Here is a 21,565-nt window from a genome sequence, read left to right as displayed (position 1 = left end):
GCAGGAATAAGCTTTCATGTACTCACAACTGTAAACCTACTTTTGCCCCACCCGATGTAAACTGTAAAATTACCCAGCATTATCTCACTATAGGCTATGATGATTTCAGTTGGAGGTGCTCCTCCTGACTGTGCCTAAAAATCCATGTCCCCCACCTTTACCATGATTTCTAATGGGAACATTGATTTTCGACATGTGTTTTTTTAAAGAGTTTTAGATTTATAGAAAAATGGAATGGCAAGTACAGTGAGTTCCCCTGTACATCCTTTTGCCATCCTCTCCCTCTCCTGTTACCATCTTGCCTTAGTGTGGTAAGTTTGTTATAGTTCAACTGGAGGAGCCAATGAAACTTAAGGCCTTAGTTTACATTAGGGCTCACTGTCTCTGTTGCACAGTCTGTTTTGAAAAATGTATTCTGATGTATTCTCCATTACAGTACCATACGGAATGGTTTCAGTACCCCCAGACCCTCTGCGTTCCTTCCCTTCTCCCATATCCTGGCAACCACTGATCTCTTTCCTGTTTCCATACTGTTTCCATAGTTCTACCTTTTGTAGGATGTCACATAGTTGGGATCATAAAGAGGTCAGGTTAGAGTCTTTATTTATTTATTTATTTATTTATTTATTTATTTATTTTTTAGAGAGGGAAGGGAGGGAGGGAGAGAGAAAGAGAGAGAAACACATCGATGTGTGGTTGCTGGGGGTCATGGCCTGCAACCCAGGCATGTGCCCTGACTGGGAATCGAACCTGCTATGCTTTGGTTCGCAGCCCGCGCTCCATCCGCTGAGCTGCGCCAGCCAGGGCAGGTTAGCTTCTTAAAATGCACTTGGCAATGTGCATTAAAGGGCCTTCCATGTCTTCTCATGGTATTTCTTTTTAGAGCTGAGAAATAGTTCATTGTATTATCCATACCCAGTAAAGGACATCTTGGTCGCTTCCCAAGATGTCTTTAATTCCCGATTTGGGCAATTATGAATAAAGCTGCTGCAAACATCTGAGTGAGGGTTTTTGCAGGCATAAGTTTTCATCTCATTTGGGTAAATATCAGGACTGTAATTGTTGGCTCATACAGGAAGGGTATGTTTAGTTTCGTAAGACACTGCTAAACTTTTCCAAAGTGGTTGACATGTATTTTTAGGTTGCTCATCCTTTTTTAAAAACACATTACTCGGGTATGTAAAGGAATGCTTGTCCTGTACAAAACCTTAGAGGGTTTTGTTTCTTCTTTTTTTTCTTGCTCCTTTACTTTCTTCATTCTAGTTTGAGTCAAGATGCATGCAAGGCCCACTTCTGCAGTGTCCCAAAGATGTTGTCTATGCTTTGCATGAAGATGCCTAATGGGGGCAGGAGTCAATACTTTGTAACAACCCACTTCTTCACACCTCTGAGAAAAACCATCTGTTGACCACTACCCTAACTTGTTAACCTATTTCTTCTTATTTAGGGCCGCATAATACTTATAATTTCTATTCCTCATAATAGCCTTTTAATACAGAGGTGGGCAAAAGTAGGTTTACAGTTTGTATGAAAAAAGACATGCAGGTTATGATTATTAGAATAGCTTTAATAGTAGCTTTATTAACACTGTTTCACATACTCACAACTGTAAACCTACACTTGTCCACCCCTGTATTTAATGAAAGTTAATTTTTCTAAACTTTTTTTTCTCTAGGTTTAATCATCTCTTTTTTCCCCACTGTTCCTTATAATACTGGTCCTTTCATAGTGCTGGGGAAACATAATGGGATTTTTCTACATCTTTAAAAACTGAAGTGCCCAGCACTAAATACAGGTATAATCAGGCTGACACAGAAATCCCTTTCACTGTCCACATTTCATGTGTTGCTTGTCATGTGATGCTTATTTCCATACTAAGTTTAGTGTGAACCAGCACCCATGAAACTTTCTTTTTATGATGACACAAGTCTTCATCATTCCAACTTTTCTGAAACAGTATTTTTTTTAGCTCAAAGTTCAAAATAGTGTGTTTATGCCTATTAAAATTATCCTTTGGGATTTTGCTCATTATTTTAGGCCTTAAGCTAATCCAAGTCTTACAGAATTTGATTTTACCCTCCGAGGGCAGACTTTATTATCTCTGGCATCTCTAGTTATCTACTTCTTGACTAATATATCTTTTCTGTCTCTTTTTAGTTTCCAAAATTGCCCCTGTTGTCTTTTTTCTATTTGTTTTTCTCAGTGGCAGATTCCAGCTTATGTTACATTGCTGGGTATGTATAGGTAACCATGAACCTCGGACAACAGAAAAACATATATTTGCAAAGCCACTAGGGAGTTGTAGTTTGCTTAAATCATGTTGAGTATCAAGACCCTTTATTGTCTCTTTTCCTTTTTTGGGCATTTATTAATTTTGATTATGCAGTCTCATTTTGGTATTTTGGAGCCAATTCACCTGTATTTTTAGCTTTCTCTAAGCTTTTCTGTGTGAATTGGAAAAGACACAGCCCAGAGACTATTTCTATAATGCCTAGCAGATAAAATGGTTCTGGGGCCACTCTGTAAGGCAGGAGACTTAATAGGAGGTTAATCTTCTTGGGCCACAGTTTCCTAACTGCACAGTGGAAGTGTGTCATTAACCAGGGGTTCCCACTCACGCTCTGTGGAGTCCTAAGGAGCCTCAGAGCATCCTGCAGGGGGGAAGGGGGATGAATGGCTATAGCCCCTTTGGTAAAAGATGTTCCACTGTATCTTATGTTTTGAGGTTCTACATAGGATTCTGTTTAAGGAAAGGGTTCCCAGAGGACATCGTGCATCTTTGATGGTATATGTATGTGTCTCTGAGCTGGGAGGCCATCCTCAGATTCTTCATTTGATAAAGGAGAAGCGAAGCTTATTATGCTGTTAGATTTTTCTTTCCCAGACCTGGAAATACGCCCCCCCCGCCCCATTATACAAGTAATTACATTACTTTGTTTTATTCTTTTACATTATTATTGTGAAGGGGGAAAAAAATCAAACAGAAGTATTCATAATTCCATTTTGCAGTGAAGGATAGCATTTTTAACAGTTTTAGTATATCTAGATTATTCTGTTTACCTATAGTATCTGGATTTTTTATTTTATGAAACCACATTCATTCTAGCAGATTTTATGTCCTGTTTTTCATTTTCAACAATATATATTGTGGATATTTTTCTGTGTCACTAATCACATTGGCCTACTTCATCCTTTAATACTTATGTAGTATTCCTCTGTATTAATTAATGACTTGTAACTAGTCAGAGTGAATATTCCTTGTTGCACAGCACATGGACTCTGTCCTAAAGTATAACTCGGGTTTTATTTACATATTGCTTCTGGCATACTCATTTTTTCCAATAGTTTACTTTTAATTAACTGGTTTTGGAGGTTGTGATACTGCTTTTACCATTTGCTTCCCTTTCCCCTGGTTTTCACGACCTCAGAAATATTATCCCAATCAAACTACAAATGCAGATAACCCTTTTCTTTTAGGCAATAGCTCTAATTTAATGACCCCTTTAATAGTTAGAAGTCTCTTCTGAAGAACAAAATCTTGGCAGCCAGAATTATACTTGACACTTTTATTCCAGCATGTTACTGCTGGTGAGAAAGGCAGTTGACTTGTTTTGACCCAAATGAGCTTAGTTCTAAGAGACTAGGAAGGTGGGTGACAGCGGCTTTTGGTGGTTTGACAGCCAGCTGCAGTGTGTCTATTGTGGCCAGGACCAAGTGACTGCTGATAAATGTATATGCTAAGTTACATTAAGTAGACCTTTTCCCCTACTGTTACTTAAGTTTTTGTCAAAGATCACATTGAGACACTGGTAGTGAGAAAAATATTTTTTGTTCTTATAGGTTGATCATTATCTTTTTTTTTGTACAGTGCTCTATACTTTTTCAAATACTTATTCTAAATGGATGCAACATTTGATAGTTAGGGAAAAACTACAGTGATTTTTTTAATGAGAAATATAGTGTAAATCTTATTTAGGCAGGTTTTGTTTTTTTAGAATCTTAGGATAGGGTGGGGGGAATGTTGGGGGGACAACACAGACAACTGGACTTGAACAACAATAAAAAAAAAGAAACTTAGGATAGCATATACTCCCCCCACTTTAAAGTTTAGGGATATCTTGTACAGGTTCAAAAAATCCTAATATGGAAATGTTATTCCTAGTTTTAAATGAAGTCATTTTGATTTTATATTCAGGCATTTTCTAAATTTCATTTATTTCAATCTTGAAACATAAACATGCTTTTTCATTTTTTTCTTATTTTCCTAATCTAGCATTCTAAGGTGATTTTTCCTTCTTTTCTGTGTCTGTAACTTTGATTATATGCTATCTTTAATTTTGTATGTAATTCAAGACACAGTTTATTTTAATCATTGCTTACAAAGCAATTATGGGGATTTTAATTTTTGAATGGATCCTATTCAAAATGTAGATGTTTGACACTTTTGAAATATTTATGGGTACTAACAATTATGCCATTTAGAAAAATTTATTATTTATATTACAAAATCTCTGGGTACTATTTATCTTCATCTTAAAATGTATTTCATGCATTCTTTCCAATTAATTTAGGAAGTTCTAATTTCTCATTTATTCAACAAATGAATTCGAGTGATTATTGTGAGCCTTGAACAGTTCTAGGTGCCAGGAGTAAAGCAGTAAATAAGAGACCGATGTTTGTCCTCATGAACTTTCTAGTAGGTTGAGAAAACAGGTGAACAAATATACATACATACATACATACATACTACATCAGGTAATAATAAGTGCTGTGGGGAAAATAATGTCAGCTTGAGTTGATGCCTAGAGTGTTCAGAAGATTAATCCTCAAAAATACTATGACTGCAAATGGAAACCTGGGTTGAATATTTAATGGACTTTTGACTATCGATTATTGATTGATGTGTAATTTGAATGGATTTCCATATTGTCTACTTTTCATACTCCTTTTAGTTTCACAATTGTGTTAATTTTAGTGTGGTTCTATGTATTATTGCTCAAAATAATACGTTTCATAGTGTTTTACAGTTAATAAAAACATTTTTACATTTTTTTTAAGTGGCCATAGCATAAAATAGTTTAAGTTGAGACATATGAAATTGCTGATATTTGACTACTTTGGACCTATAAAAAGCAATTTCATATTGTTCAGTCTAATACTTACTGTGCTCTTCCTACTTTTAAAATGTGGACATATTTATAAACTGTAAAGCACTGTGCACATCATCAAGATTTAAATTTTGTTTCTGAGCTTCCATTTGCCTGATTTCATCCTCTGTCAGTAAGGGTAATAATTAATTATATTTCATAAGTTGTGAGAATTACATGAAATTTTACATAAAAGTGTTTAGAACAGCACCCAGCACATAATAAGCTCACTAAACTCTAGCTTCTATTAGCATTATCATTCTCAGTTTTGCAGATGATGACATAGAAGCTCATAGAAATTTTATGAGTCTTTCCCCCCAAGGTTATGCAGTTAGAAAACCAGGCATTTCTGATCCCAAGTTTGGCTTGTTTTCTGCTTATACTACAGCTATCTCTTAAGGAAAGAAGGGAAAAAAGATTATTCGTATAGTAATTTACAGAGCACATTCTTGTGGTTTTTTTTTTAAGATTTAAAAAATATTTATGTATTTTTAGAGAGAAGGGAAGGGAGGAGTAAGAGGGAGAGAGACATTGATGTGTGAGAGAAAAATTGATCAGAAAAATCTATCGGTGACTTCTTGCACACCCCCAAGTGGGGACCAGGCTCGTAACTCATGCTGCCCTGATGGGGAGTTGAATCGGTGACCCCCTGAGCCACAGCAGTCAGAGCAGACCACATTCTTGAATTGCTCCAACATAGTTACTTTAACTTATGTAGTCAACCTTGTTTTCATAGACTGTTTTGACATTAATAAAGTAAAATGTCTTAACAAATGTGTAAGCTGAGATACAGTAGGTAATTGTGAAAGTGTATATTGTTACCTTAGAAAAGGTACTGCTGGCACTTTTATAACTGATTCATTGAGAAATTAATGTACCTAAGTAATAAAATATTGATCTGAATATTTCTAAGAATGTAAACACTTTTTATTCTTCAAAAAAGGAGCAAATGTTAAAAAGCTGTTAAAAGTAGTTTTAAAAAGCATTTAAAGCAATTTAAAAAATAGCACATTTAGCCATCGATTCACAACCTCCTACTCAGCATTTTTACATGGATTTCTAATAGGCATCTCAATTGTTCCTCTGACATTCATTCCCATTTCAGTAAATGACTGTCATGTTCTTCAGTTGCTCAAACCAAAAACCTTAGAGTCATTCCTGACTCCTCTTTCATCGTACCCGGCATCCAAATCATCAGGAAAACCTGGCAGCTCTATCTTCAACACATGCAAAATCTACAATAACTCTCACTATCTCCACTTCTGCTACTCTGGTCCAAGCCCTGCTCATCTCTTAGTAGCCTTGTAACTGGTTTTCCTGTTCCTCCCTTTTTCTCCCTTCAGTCTGCTTTCACATATCAGGCCAAGTGATATGACTTTGGGTGGTGGGCACACAATGTAATATACAGATTATATATTTTAGGAGTTTACACTTGAAACCTATATAATCTTATTAACCAATCCCACCCCAGTAAATTTAATTAAAAAAAATAATAATAGCCCTGGCTGGTGTGGCTCAGTGGATTGAGCACTGGCCTGCAAACCAAAGGGCCACTGCTTTGATTCCCAGTCAGGGCATGTGCCTGGGTTGCAGTCCAGGTCCCCAGTGGTGGGGGGCAGGGTGTGAGAGACAGCCAGTGTTTCCTTTTTTTTCCCTCCTTTCCCCTTTCTAAAAATAAAGTAAAATCTTAAAAAAAAAAACAACAATACAGACAGTCCTGGGAGTCTCATTTTAAAGCTGCACACATATAGAAATCATTGTTTTGTTTGTATTATTTACTTGAGGTGGCTTTTGAAGTTGTCATGAGTGAGTTCCTGAGCCAAAGATTTGCACAGAGGTGGTTGATTGTGGAGTAGTCTCAGGAACACTTATAAGCAGTAAGATGGACTGCAGGGGGAGATAAACTGAAGTGCAATTCCGACAGAAGCCTCAGCCCATCCCACACAGTTTTTGGAAGCTGGAATGGCCCCACACTAAGGAGCAGGGCTTTTGTGCCCCTTTCCCTACAACTCCCCCAACCCCTTCCACCCACATCAAACTACTCAGGCAATAGCTGGCCCCAGGAATGCGCTGTAACCTGGAGCAGCCAGAATTGCCTGGGAAGGAATCAGCTGTGAACCCTCAGCAGCTAACACTTCTGGCCCCCAGGGAAATAAGGGTCTTAGTGCTGCAGGCAGATCTGGAGAATGCACCACAGCATCCACTACAGGGGTGGACAACAGAGATTGTGGGGGTGCAAAGACGGTTCCCGTTCCTTAATCCCAAATAATCCTTTGTTATGCCAGTGCCTAAGGACCCCAGAGTCCAAGGACAAATTTGTGAAGAAATAAGATTTTAAAACTTTGTGGTTTTATGCTGATGGAAATCTTTTAACAATTACTACCCTGTTATAAATCTAAACCTTCTCTTTTGCAATGATAATTCAAATTGAAGGACATTTTCATAAAATAAGCCATTGTTTCTTAAATCAGTATTTCTCAAACTGAGATTTTTGGAGAGATCCACAGGGGAGAGGACATCCTTAGGACATTTTTCACAAGGAGTTTGTACATTATTCAATTACAGGAAACACTGGGCCCTGGTGGGTAGGTCACTTGGTTGGAGCATCATCCTATGTACCACCAAACAAACAAACAAATAAATGTGGGTTTGATTCCTGCTCAGGGTACACACCTAGGTTGTGTGTTCAATCCTTGGTTGGCCTGTATAGGAGGCAGCCAATCGATGTTTCTCTTTCCTTTTCCCTCTATAAAATCAATCAATAAATATATTCTCGGGCAAGGATTATTAAAAAAACACACACTGGGAATAGTGGGACTATTTGGGGTCAAGAATCAGAGAGTGGGGTTCAGATTCCTAATGTGCTCCTTCTTACTGTATAACATTAGGGAAATAAGATTTTTTGAATCCTTATGTTCTTATTTGTAAAAAGTACCTACTCACAAGGCTGTGAAGATTAAATAAAAGAATGCAGCAAGGATTCAGCATAGGCCCTGGCATGTTTGAAAACACTAAACAAGCAGTACACACTGTCATTTATATCACTAAATCTTGTGGTCACCTGATACAACTTGGCACCTGTCTTTTTTCCATTACCTGAAAAAAAATGTGTTAATAAGTTAATTCAAAATCATCATCATGGCTATTTCATCCTATGACTGGCCAAATGTGGTGATAACTTAAACCAAATACATACATTTAAAAAAATGTAAATGAGAAAACTAAGTTATATCTCTCCCCTGCTCAAAACCCTTTAAAGACGTCCCTTCTCATACAGAGTACAATCCAAGGATCTTAATGTAGCCTTCACGGCCCGACAAGCCTGACCCTGAGTAATCTCTCTGACCTTCTCTGCCTTTTCTCCCTAGGGTGCTTCAGGTACTGGGGGCATTTTGCCATTCCTTGGCCACACCAGGCAGGCTCCTGCCTTGGCATCTGTGCATTTGCTGTTCTAGGTGCCTGGGTACTCTTCCCCCAAGTATTTTGCGCTCTCTCCCTCTCCCTCACTTCCTGTAGATCTGAGCTCAGCTTGTCCGAAAGGCATTCTTTCCTTGCCCAGTCTCCCCTGCTCCCAGCCTCTCTTCTTCCTAAAATACTGTGTATATATTTGTTTATTGTTTATTTCCCTCTGGTAGAATGTATAAAGTCAAGAAGGCAGGGGCTTTTTCTTCTTGTTCACTGCTGTCTGCTCTGTATCAATGCTTGACACACAGTAAGGGATTATGATGCATGTGTTGAATACATGAATCTTTGTCTCGGCTCTTTTTTTCACTGCATTTAATATTGTTGATTTCTCCCTTCATTTGACTACCATGGTGCTACTATCTCCTGATTCTCATTTTTTCTTTTAATGTCCTCTCTTTTTCACATGTGCTTTTCCCCCTTCCTATATATACCCTTTTGAATATTCCCCAAATTTCCCTGCTTCTTTTATCCTACTTTCATCCTACTTTATATATTACTCATGCCTTTGATTTCATTACTGCCCCCTTGTCAGTGAAGTTCAAATTTACACCTGCACCACAGCTCCAGGTCTAGGGTCTATTCAGACAGCTAGCATGACTTGTCACACACTGTCTTTCTCTGCAAATCTGTTCTTTTATTGTTCCTTGCTTTGGTTAATGAGCCACTCACTAACTCAAGCCAGAAACGTGGAAGTCATCTTGGAGTTCCCTTTCCCTCACTGTTCACATCCAATTGTTAATAAGTGCTTTCCATTTTACCACCTAAATATTTCACATATGCTTTTTCCATCCTCACTGTCTTAGTTGAGGCGGCCCTTGGTGTTCCTTTATGGACCATTGAATTAGTCACCTAACTAGATTGACTCAGTTCTTCCCAAGCCATTTGTCACACAACTGGAATGTTTGCAGAATGCTACTCATGACCTTTAGCAATGCCTACATCTGGTAGCCCAGAACCCTGTAGGTGGCCAGGAGTTGTTACACAGGGCTTTTGTGACCTAATGATTATCTGTAAGCTGAGAAGATACTATCTCTCAAAAATATTGTTTACTAGCTTTCAAAAAAGAACCCAAAACCTAATTTATATACCATTTTCTTTGTTTTTCTGAATAAATGCAACAATCATGGATTACAGAGTTTTTTGTTTGTTTTGGTCATTATAAAGGAATCTTCATAATATTAAGTGCCACTGAGCTAGAAGATAAAATAAAAATAACTTTGTATAGCATGTAAAACACCCCCTCCCCCAATCGGGCCTCCTCCAAGCAGAACCCTGGTGCATTCCCTGCTTGATCGTGCTCCACGTGCCACGGTTTCCTCTGCTCCTCACACTCCACTTCTCCCCTCCCCACCCCCAGCAGCACCTCTCAGAGAGCCGCTCCATACAATTTCCAGATCAGATAAAACACAAACTCCTCCTTTCCAAGGCTTGCAGAGGCCTTACACGATTTTTCCAACGTTGTCTACTTCCACTCTCCCTCTTTTCAGCAGGCTCTTCCCATGGGTGCCTTCTCATCCATCCAGATCACAAATCAAATGTGTCTCCTCAGAGACCATACCACCCACCTCCCCCATTTTCTCATTGTATGGCCTTATTTTATCTTTTGCATAGCACATTACTTCCTGAAATGTCTTTGTTATGACTTCCTCCACCAAAATGTAAGTTCTTTAAGGTTAGAGACTCTTTATTGCTCGTCACAGTGTCCCTTGGCTTAGAACCCGGCCCTCAGTAAACCTTTGTTGACTGATTAGATTACTTACTGTCTTTTGAGCCCCACTCTCCTTATAATTATCTTCCTTAGCATGTAGAAATTGCATTTTGGAGTCTTCGTTGCTGTTACAGTTTGCATCCTGTGGTGCTGGACTAAGTAAGCATTGTAAATGAGCAAGGCAGCCCAGGAGTGGTCATCCTAAAGGGAACTTGCTGTTGATAGGAGCTTGTTCTGGTCAGTTGTCAGTTTGAAATGATAATAATGATTAGCATTTATTGGAGGGACACTGCTGACAGTTTTGCTTAATACTTTATTTCATACTCAAATCAGCTCTATGAGGAATGTGTTAATACATTATCACCAGTTTATAAATGGGAAACAGACACGTAGGTTAAATAATATAAAAGTAGCAAAATGGCAGAACTGGCTCTTGAGCCCAAGCTTTTAACATAGTACTGCTTCCTGGTGTTCCCAGATCTGACTTCAGGAGAAGTGAGAAGTCTGGAACTTTTATGCTGAATGTCAGTAATTCACATTTAAAAACTAAACACAAAAAAAGAGTGCAGACCAAACAAAACAAGTATAATGGGGCCTGCTTCGGTTTACACAGTTTTGTCTGACCAGACCTGGAGCTGCTTTTAGTTCTACCATTAAGATTCTGGCATTTAAATGCTGGATGGATGATTGCATCAGCAAACGCAACTAATCATTTTCTCTTCTGCCTGACTTTCTTCCTCTACAACAAATCAAGTAATGACTTCTGTTTCTGTAGCGTGTTGCTGCATTAGAAAGTGCTTTCCTATACATTGTTTGATTTTTTAAGAGCATCAGCCAATACTGCCACCACAACACTATGTATGTGCTCCTTAGTTCTTAGTTTCACAGTGGATCAGAGGGAGTAAAACACAGGAAGTGAACCACAAAATGATGAGTATTAGGCTCCCTTCTCGCTTGTATGAATACTGCTTTTGCCACTGCTCTTACATCCAGCTTCATGTCTGAGAAAGCATGCTTTTAACCACTCAGTGTTATTTTAAATTAATGAGGTAATAAATACATTACCCATCAATTGTGCAAAATTTATGGAAAATACAGTGCTGTGGACCTCCGGTCAAGATGGTGGCATGGTAAACACGGTTCTCCACCTTGCACAACCACATCAAAATTACTACTAAAATATAGAACAATCATCACTCAGAACCATCAGCAATCAAGTTGAATGAAAGTATGACAACTACAGAATTTAAGAAACCACATCCATCCAGACAGGTAGGAGGGGTGGAGGGTGTGGAATGGGCTGGTCCCTCACCCACATATGGTGGAAAAATTCAGGAGAGATATCTCAGGAGCAAGGAGTCCTAGTCCCACACCAGGTCCCCCAGCCCAGAGTTCCAGTGCCAGGAAAATAAGTGCCCTTAACTTCTGGCTACAAAAACCAGCAGGGACTGAGTCAGTGGGAGAAACTTTTGGAGTCCCAAGCAGTTCCCCTTATAAAAACCCACACATGGACTTACTCAAGCACACACCCTCTGAGCTCCAGCACCACCGGGGTAGCAGCTTGAAAAGCGCTAGTGGCATATAGGGAGGAACTAAAGTGCCTGGCATCAAGGTGGGAGCTGGGAGACAGCTTTCTCCCAGACAGAAAGGCAGGCAGAGGACATTGTCACTTTTCTGAGCCCTCCCTGCCCACAGAGCCACAGGGCCAGTAGGCAGTTATCATATCTGAGACCCCATTAACCTAGCTAACACTGTTTGTCCTACTCTGAAGATCACCTGAGACTCTGTCCCACCCAACTTATGGGCCCATCCAAACCATTAATGGTGACTTTTCCATATGAATGGCTGGTCTTGGCTCATGCTTCACAACTTCCTAAATCCTATCAAACAAGCAACAGTTAAGTGGCCTCAGGCCTGGCACTAGCTGCAGCCAGCCTATAATTCACAGCTTGGCTTCACCTGGGACTCCCTAAGCCCAGCACAAGTAGCAGCCATCTCAGATTGCTTTACAGCTCAGGCTGGATGCCCTGAGAAAATCACAGCTGGGGGGAGGGGGGTTCAACCTGGTCTGCACTACCCAGCCCCTTCACAGCAATCCTCTATGGAGGGCAGAGGTTGGTGGTCAGTCACAGCCAGTCCTTGCAGCTGACTGGCCTGGGTAGATCCTACCCATTGACCTGCCAACAGCAACCAAGGCCTGACTACAAGAGGAGGGTGTACTCAGCCCACACAAAGGGTGCAACTAGAGTACCCAGCTTGGATGATAGGAGAGGCTATGCCACTGGACCCTACAGGACACCTACTATATTAGGCCATGTTGCCAAGACAGGGAGTCATAACAGCTCTACCTAATACATAGAAACAAACACAGGGAGGCTACCAAAATGAGGAGGCAAGACACATGCCCCAAATGCCAGAAAAAGAACTACACAAAAAGTAGGTAAGCATTCTTTCAGATGCAGAGTTCAAAACACTGGTTATTAGAATGCTCAAGGAACTTAGGACTGCAACAGCATAAAAAAGATCCAGTCAGAAATGAAGGAAATGCTCATTGAAATAAAGAACAATTGGGGTGTCCAACCTGTGGCCCACGGGCTGCATGCAGCTCAGGATGGCTATGAATGCGACCCAACACAAAATCGTAAATTTACTTAAAACATTGAGATTTTTTTGTTACTACATTTTGCAACGGATTTAAAGCGTGGCCCAAGACAACTCTTATTTGTCCAGTGTGGCCCAGAGATGCCAAAAGGTTGGACACCCCTGACTCAGGAAAACAACGGTAGAGTGGATGAAGCCAAGAATCAAATCAATGATTTGGAACATGAGGAAGGAAAAAACAATCAGAACAACAAGAAGAAAAAAGATTTTAAAAAAAAGAGAGAATAGTGTAAGCAGCCTCTGGGACAACTATAAGAAGTCCAACATTCACATCATAGAGGTGCCAGAAGAAATAACAAGAAATTGGAAATCTATTTGAAAAAGTAATGGAAGAAAACTTCCCTAATTTGGTGAAGGAAATAGACATGCAAGTGCAGGAAGCACAGAGTCCCACACAAGATGAATGCAAAGAGGCCCCTCCAAGACACATCATAATTAAAATGCCAAAGGTTAAAGATAAAGAGAGAATCTTAAAAAAGAGGAAGAAAAAAGCAGACAGTTACCCACAAAGGAGTGCCCATAAGGCTGTCAGCTGATTTCTCCAAAGAAACTTTGTAGGCTAGAAGGGATTGGCAAGAAATATTTAAAGTCATGAAAAGCAGGGTCCTACAGCCAGAATTGCTCTACCCAGCAAAGCTATCATTTAGAATCAAAAAACAGATAAAGAGCTTCCCAGACCAAAACAAACAAACAAACAAACAAACAAAAAAACCCTCAAGGAATTCATATCACCAAACCATTATATGAAATGTTAAAAGGACTTATTTAAGAAAAAGATGAACACTATGAACAATAAAATGGCAATAAATACATATCAGTCAACAATTGAATCTAAAAACGCACTAAACACATGAGAACAGACACAGAATCATGGGTATGGAGAACATTTTGATAGTTGCCAGATGGGAGGAGGGTGTGGGAGAACGAGTGAAAAAGTGAGAGGATTAAGAAGTGTAAGTAGGTAGTTACAGAATAGCCAAGGGGATGTAAAGTACAGTACAGTACAGTACAGGAAATGGAGTAGCCAAAGAACTTACACACATGATCTGTGGGCATGCATAGTGGTGTGGGCATTACCTGAGGAAGTGTGGGGTGCTGAGTGGAGGGGAGCGAAGGGGGGAAATTGGGACAACTGTAATAATATAATCAATAAAATATAATTTAAAAAATACAGTACTGTAGATACTGGGGTTTTGGTTATTAGATCTTGACTCTTCTGCATAAACTTGATTTCCAGTGATTGGTGTGGCCTCTGCTTTTACATGTTTTTTATTTTCTTGTTTCTAAATTTGTATAAATAATAAGTAATGTAAGTAATTTATAAATAATACTGGGGACTTCCATACTATTTAAAATTCCATTTTAAAATAATTTTATAAAATAGTATAACGATTACAGATGTAAAAATTGTGTGCACAATTCTCTGTTTTTTTTTTTTCAAAAGTCAGCTCCTGGTCCTTTTTTTAAAAAAAACATTTTGTGCCCTGGCTGGTGTGGCTCAGGGGATTGAGTGTCAGCCCATGAACCAAAGGGTGGCTGGTTTGATTCCCAGTTGGGGGCACACAAGAGGCAACAACACATTGATGTTTCTCTCCTTCTCTTTCTCCCTCTTTCCCCTCTCTCTAAAAATAAGTAAATAAAATCTTTTAAAACAATTTTGTTCCCTTTCCTTCTATTTAAAGTGGGAGTGGGTGATTAGCTAAATATTTAATATGGGTGAAGACAAATGTGAAATCAATTGACTCACCTGGTGCTCACAAAAGAGAAGCTTTGGGAACTCCATGAATTGCATTCGTTCCTAAAGCTGAGAAGCACGCTGTCAGGACCCTGAGTGTGTAGGGACCAGTCCTCGAAGCAGATGTACCCTCTAAGGCGGTGATGGTGGGGGAACAGGAGCCATGTAAGAGGGACTGGGATGGGTGACTACAGGTGCCGTTCGAAAAGTTTGAAAAGTCAGTTAAATTCAACATGCATATTATTTTATAACCCTAGTTACTGGACCCTCAGTAAAACCCAATTTTTGGCTTAGAGACACGCACATGAACCCTGGCTGGTGTGGCTTAGTTGGGTGGTGTCCCACAAAGCTAAAGGTCTCTAGTTTGATTCCCAGTCAGGGCACATACCTAGGTTGGTCCCAGTTGGTGCTCCCATAAGAGGTAACTGATAGATGTTTCTCACATCAATGCCTCTCTCTCTTTTTTCTCCCTCCCATCCCCTCCTATCACCCCCTTAAAAAAAAAAAAGATAAGCACATGATAGTATAGGATAGCTGTTAAGGTATCGAAGCCAATAATGGTTAGAGAATGTGCTTTAGGAGAAAGAATGGGTGCATCTCTGATGGAGAAGATGGAGCAGGCAGGAAATGTGGGTTCAAGTTTTGGTTTTGCCGCCAAATAGAGATGTGACTTCGGTTAACTCGCTTGGTCTTTCTGGGTCTCAGCCTAATCTGTACAATGAGAAAATCAGACTAGCTAGCCTCCAAGGTCTTAAGTATTTTAAATTTGCCTCTTGTTAAAGTAAAGCTCTGTGGGCAGTTTGGTCTTAGTAATCAGGGAAAGAGAATATAGTAATAGTTAGGGAAGCCAAAGTGAATAGGAACCGATTTTTCAGGCAGCTTTCATCTGGGTATCACTTGTGCTTCCTCACAAATAGAAGAAAGAGAACTTTTGATGAAAAAATTTGTCTCCTGCCTCATCTCTTTCCTTCCCATCTCCAGTTCTACAGTCCAGAGACAGATGTCCTTTAAAAACTATTTTACTATTTCTTTTTTCAGCTTCTCATGGAGTTACTGCCATAAGGCTCAATAATACAATGTAAACTTCTGTTCCTTATTTATTAACTTTAAATAATATCTGGATTTTTTGTTTAAAAAAAAAGAATTACTATTTTCTACCCTGTCCTCTCCATCTCCCTTTATTTGATGTTTATATTATTTTTAATACTCTTATTAATTTTTCTTTATAATTTTAAATGATAAACTCATATATATAATTTTGGAGAATTTTTCAAAGTGTTTATTTGAGCCAAACTGAGGACAGTGTTGGGAAGCTAGATCTCAGACGGTCCTAAACTTGTACTTTTCAATCCATCAACTTTCAATAGGGTCTCACCCTGCAATTTTGTAAAATGGAGTTGTAAGTACTATGATTCCCTCTTTCTATATTCCACTCGAGCTACACTTTTACATTGTCGAGGTTAAGATTTTCATTCAGTTCTCTATCCACCACCAAGTATTATGTACTTATCTTTCTGTTTAGATTGCTGTTTTTACTGAAATTACCCTTCTATGGTTGCCATAATAGCAAGCCCAGAATCATAACTGTGTGATTACTCAGTTTTATGTCCTTGTTATGCTAAGGAAGTAGTTGGGTATGTGTTAAAGACCTAGCTTAGTAAACCAGTCACTTACTCATTTAGGCAACAGGTATTTATTGAATATCAGAACTGTTACCATAGTGCTGTTTATAATAGTGAAAAATTGAAAACAATCTAAATGACTGACTTTTGGGGATTTAGTAAAATAAGTACTGGGCACTTTTACAGGGAATGATCTGTAAACATTTAAACAATGAGGTAAAAATGTTAACATGAACATTTAAATTCTTTATTACATTAAAATAAAATAGTTTTTTTTTAAAGAATAATATAAGAAACTGAGGGATGGGGAGCGAGGGGGAGGCCAGAAGCATATTTTATACACCAGATTGTTAACTTCGTAATGTGGCCATCTTGGGTGGTGATTTCTGTTTCTTTTTTGTTTTTTCTTACCTGTGTTTTCTCAATTACCCAAAAAGAACATGTGTCCCTTATATAACAATAAAATTTTTAATTAATTATTTATTTTTAGAGAGAGGGGAAGGGAGGGAGAAACATTGATATGCAAAAGATATATCAATCGGTTGTCCTTCGCACGCCCCCAACTCGGGGCCTGGCCCAAAACCCAGACATGTGCCGTGACCAGGAATCAAACTGGCTACCCTTAGGTTCGTAGGCTGGCACTGAATCCACTGAGCCACACCAGCCAGGGCTATAGTAATAAAAAATTTAAGCTAAAAATAAAAGATTAGAGTTGCCAGTCAGAGGTTTTCTTGGAATACGAGTGCTAAAATATCTAGGAGTACATGATAAGAACTCAGTAAATATTTGTGGAATGAGAGAATGATTGAATCACAGAGATGCGTAGATTCATAGTACTGGCACTTACACCTTCATAAATTTATCCAGAGATAAGTTCAGTTATCTCAAAAGAAAAATCTGGCATTGAACTGTCTGCCAGAATCTAAGCAGCAGCTTTAACTGAATGTTGGTTGTGTAATGACAGAGCCAGCAGGACTGAGGCCCATCATAGCAGCAGCAGGCAACAATGCTATATTTCACAGTAGGCAGATCTGAATAACATGTCCTTTGTGCTCGTCTGAGACTGAGGGGTGGGACTTGTGGCAATTTATGTTATTTCTCCTTAATGGAAGTTGAAGCAGTCTCTAGTCCTGCTATCACATGACAGCTACTTATTTGATTTTTGGTAATTTGGGGAGCAGCTGTGGACAAACGATTTTTCTGCAAAAAGAGCCAGCTGCATTCTGACCCATTTGCAAATAAATGCCTGGGCGTACTAAACTTCCTATCGGTCATGCTTTAATCTAGTAATAGCTTCAGCACCTTACCTGCTTTCTGTTGATATTTGTAGCTGTTAATAAGCATCTGAATTTTTGAGAATGCATTTTCTAATCCTTTTTATCGTTGTCATTAACATTAATTAGGCACCTTCTCCATTCACGGTACTGTGCCAGACACCGGGTTGTAAGCTGTCAGGTGCTGTACAATGTGGGTAGACTACCTTCCTCTTTAGCAGGTGGGACGGCATTAGCTTCATTGTTGGCAGGTTAGATTGCAGTGTGAAGAGTTTGGTGTGGAGGCCGCCGGAAGCTGTGTTCCTTTGGTCCCCAGACTTGTGAGTCTGCTGTCCTGATGTTCACTGGTGTTGCCTTGCTATGCTATGTGCTTTTATAAGCTGTTGCCTCTGCCTGCGGTGCTCTTCTTTTATTCTGGCTCCTGGCTGAAGACTGAAGACTCTTGTCTCCGTCCTGGTATCTACGCCATGCCCTTGCAGTCTTTTATTCTCAGTGTTCCCTCAGCCCTTGGTGATTATCACTGGAATATGCTTTTTTTTCTAATATCAAATGCTTTCTTACTTAACTTTATTACCGTATTTTTCGGACTATAAGATGCACTTTTCCCCCAAATTTGGGAGGAAAAAGTGGGTGCATCTTACAGTACAAATGTAGCTTACCTGGCTTGCTGTGGAGGTGGGGGGTGGGCGGCAATGGAGCAGGGTCACAGGTTATTAAATATTTTACCACATTTTTTGCTTCAAAAATTTTTTCCCTATTATCCTTTAAAACCTAGGTGTGTCCTATAGTCTGGTGTGCTTTACAGTTCTAAAAATACGGTGGTTTGCACTTATTTTTTTAAAGCTCATATTAACCCAGGGAATTAAGAAACGATCAGAATTGGGTAGGTCAGGTCTTCGATAATGAGTAAAAGAAAGCTTTACTTTTGATTGTGAACACCTGTAGGGCAGGGGCGAGACCGGAACAGTCCTACCTGTGCTGAGCTGAACCTTCACGTGCCACAGATTGCTCTGAATTACGGCGTGAACCTGCTCTATTAGCTATTTCTCTAACAATGGTATGTAATGGCCTGTGATTTCTAATGAAATCAATGGTCAGTCATTTCAAAACTTAAAAATAAAATGTAGAACTGCACTGTTCAGTGTGGGAGCCACAATCATATGTGGCTATTTAAATTAAATGAAATAAAACTAAATACAATTTTTAGTTCCTTTACTCACAGTTGTCACATTTCATGTGGTCAATAGCCCACATGTGGTTATTGGCTGTTGTTTTGGACAGTGTAAATTTAGAGCATTTCCATCACCACAGAAATTTCTGTTTGTCAGTGCTGATCTAGAAGCTAAAGAAGAGTTGATGTATTTTAAAGCATTTGGTGAAGTAGATTCACCTATCTATTTTCTATGGAAGAATGTTTGTTCCAGTTGAAGAATTTTAAGCAATCTGAAATTCCCTGTGCTTTTTCATTTTCCTTTGGTTGTGGCACCCTCTGGTGTTTTCTCTGTGGTATCGCTGTGTAATCATGAAATAAAGTATGATTTGAGTCCAAAAACATTAAAATATTTTGGAAATTTTTGTGGGTATATGCATTTTTCTAGGGAGGAGATCTGTAGCTTTCACAGGTTCTCAAAAGGGCCCATAATTGAAAAAGGTGAAGAACTACTCTTTGATAGAAATCTATACGTGGTCAAAACTGGTTTGTGATCTATAAGCATTTTTACTCCCAGTGTAAAAATAAATCATGTAACTTTCCTTTGGGCATTTCTGTGCTTTACCTCTCTTTTTATGTGGGATAATAACAACAACAGGTTACACTTAATCTGACACTCGTTATATACCATGTTTTCTTTGGCCCTCACAATAATTCTTAGTTTCTATTGCTATTCCCATTTGAGAGATGATAAAACTAAAGCATAGAAGTTAAGTGAAACTTGTCTAAGATGCCAGTGAGTGGGGGGCAAAGACAGGAACCCGGTGCTCTGGCTCCCTGCTGTAGAAGTGAGGGTAAGCCTGCAAGCAGGAATGAGTGGAACGGAGAGGAGACTTTGCCCATATCCTTGTACACTTTGGGTCCAGTTACAGAATAAGAAGAAATAATAACTCTAAACTGCTGCAAGCCACACTGGAAATTAGAGGTAGTGCCCACTACTGATTATCAGTAGATGGGCATAGGTCTCGTAGTCAGCCAAGAACTCAAGATAGATGAAGGTCAAAGCTGCCATTGCTATCACATATTCTTTGGTTTGTCCAAACACCTAACTAAGTCTATTCATTGAATAATATGATAAATATTTTTGTTACCGTTTCTTATTGTTATTTCTGTAAAAAGACCTTGTAGTACTGTGATGTCGATTTTGAGAATTGCTGAAATGTTACTTATTAAGTACTTTACTTAAATGGGTAGGAGAGACTCAAAGAGATAAAAGTTTGTCTTTATAGCTCCTACTCCCTTTCTGTCTGTACTCCCTTCTCACTTCTGAATGTCCCATTTTCCTCATGAGGCACTTTATTCTCTCTAACTTAGCTTTGTTTTATGATTCATCAAACTCAGGATTCAACTTCTATCAGTGTATGGAAACAAACCCTAGTGATGGTCTTATAAAAATGTCCTTAGAATCACTTTATTGACAGTATAAAATGTCAGTACATTTTACTATATCAGCTTATACAAGTCAGTATAAAATTTTGCTGTTTACCAACACTCTCTGAGTAATTTCTGATGAGGGTACATTTTTTTTTCTTCCCTTTGTATCATTTAGGGCCTAGTAGGTATTTCAGAGAATTTAATTCTGGGAAATGGTTAAACAGTGTTGAAGACTGAAAAGAGCAAAAAGTAGACACTGAGGTGATCTGCATGTTACTAACTTTCAGAAGTAGCTACCACCCTTAGGGCTGGGGGAACAGAAGACAAGAACCTAGGAGCTCAGGGGGCCCCCACAGAGTGGGAATCTGACCTCTGTGCAGGGTGCCATGCTGCTGGTGCCCAGCTAACAGGGGAGAAGGGCACAGCTGGAGTCAGGCAGATGAAGCTGTCCTCTGTTGCTGAAACAACACTGATAGGAATGAAAACAGCAGGGAAATCCCTTCTCCCCTCCTGTTCCCATCTCACATTGCTGCCTCCCCTTGGCAAAATGTAACTGGGAGCTGGCTGGCAAGCTTGGTAAACAAGGTTAGCTGACCAAGGCCAGAGCTGGGTGTAGAGCCGTTCAGATCAAGCATAGAAAGAGACAAGAGATGAGTAGCCAGCTCAGCCTTACAGGGGAATGACAAACTATTATTGCTTGGTTTTAGCTTTAGTAATTAAAATGTGCAACTAATTACCCCCAAACATTTATTAAAGAGCAAATTATGACAGCTACTATACGTAGAGACTCTATGGGTCAAGCCCCACCTTCAATGAGCTTACAGTATTGTTTTCACAAAACAATCCACTCATCCTTAAATTAAGTTGTGTGGTAAAGTGTGTTTTTCTCACATTATGTAAAAGCATTATTAACTGGATTCTTGGGCCACAGTTAATATTAATGAGTATTTTCAAATTTTATCAACATATTAGAATGAAAAATATATGATTGCAGCCATACAAAATTTTGTTACTTTCAGATGGTCCAAATTGGTAGGTTAGATTTACTCAAGGCAAAACTTCTTTTTAACCAATTCTTTTTTTAGGGAGTGGTGTGATGGTAGATATGTTCATTACCTTTTTTTTTTTTTTTTAAGATTTTATTTATTTATTTTTAGAGGGAGGGGAAGGGAAGGAGAAATGGAGGGAGAGAAACATCAGCGTGTGCTTGCCTCTCATGTGCCCCCAACTGGGGACCTGGCCCACAACCCAGGCATGTGCCTTGACTCAGAGTCAGATCAGCCACCCTTTGGTTCACAGGCTGGTTGGTACTCAGTCCACTGAGCCACACCAGCCAGAGCTATTTTGTTTTTTAATTACAGCTTACATT

General features: G+C 39.2%; 1 protein-coding gene across 2 annotated transcripts in view; it reads left to right on the top strand.

Annotated features, from left to right (window-relative positions):
* The window catches only part of NRF1 (nuclear respiratory factor 1), a 125,822-nt gene that overhangs the window by 13,207 nt on the left and 91,050 nt on the right, over positions 1 to 21,565 (top strand). The gene's annotated exons all lie outside the window — the stretch shown is intronic.

This window comes from Phyllostomus hastatus, unplaced genomic scaffold (genome assembly GCF_019186645.2).
Source record: "Phyllostomus hastatus isolate PE091 unplaced genomic scaffold, TTU_PhHast_1.1 phas_scaffold_114, whole genome shotgun sequence".
Taxonomy (NCBI): Eukaryota; Metazoa; Chordata; class Mammalia; order Chiroptera; family Phyllostomidae; genus Phyllostomus; species Phyllostomus hastatus.
Note: the sequence above shows the minus strand (reverse complement) of the source record. Positions and strands in the feature narration are given on the sequence as shown.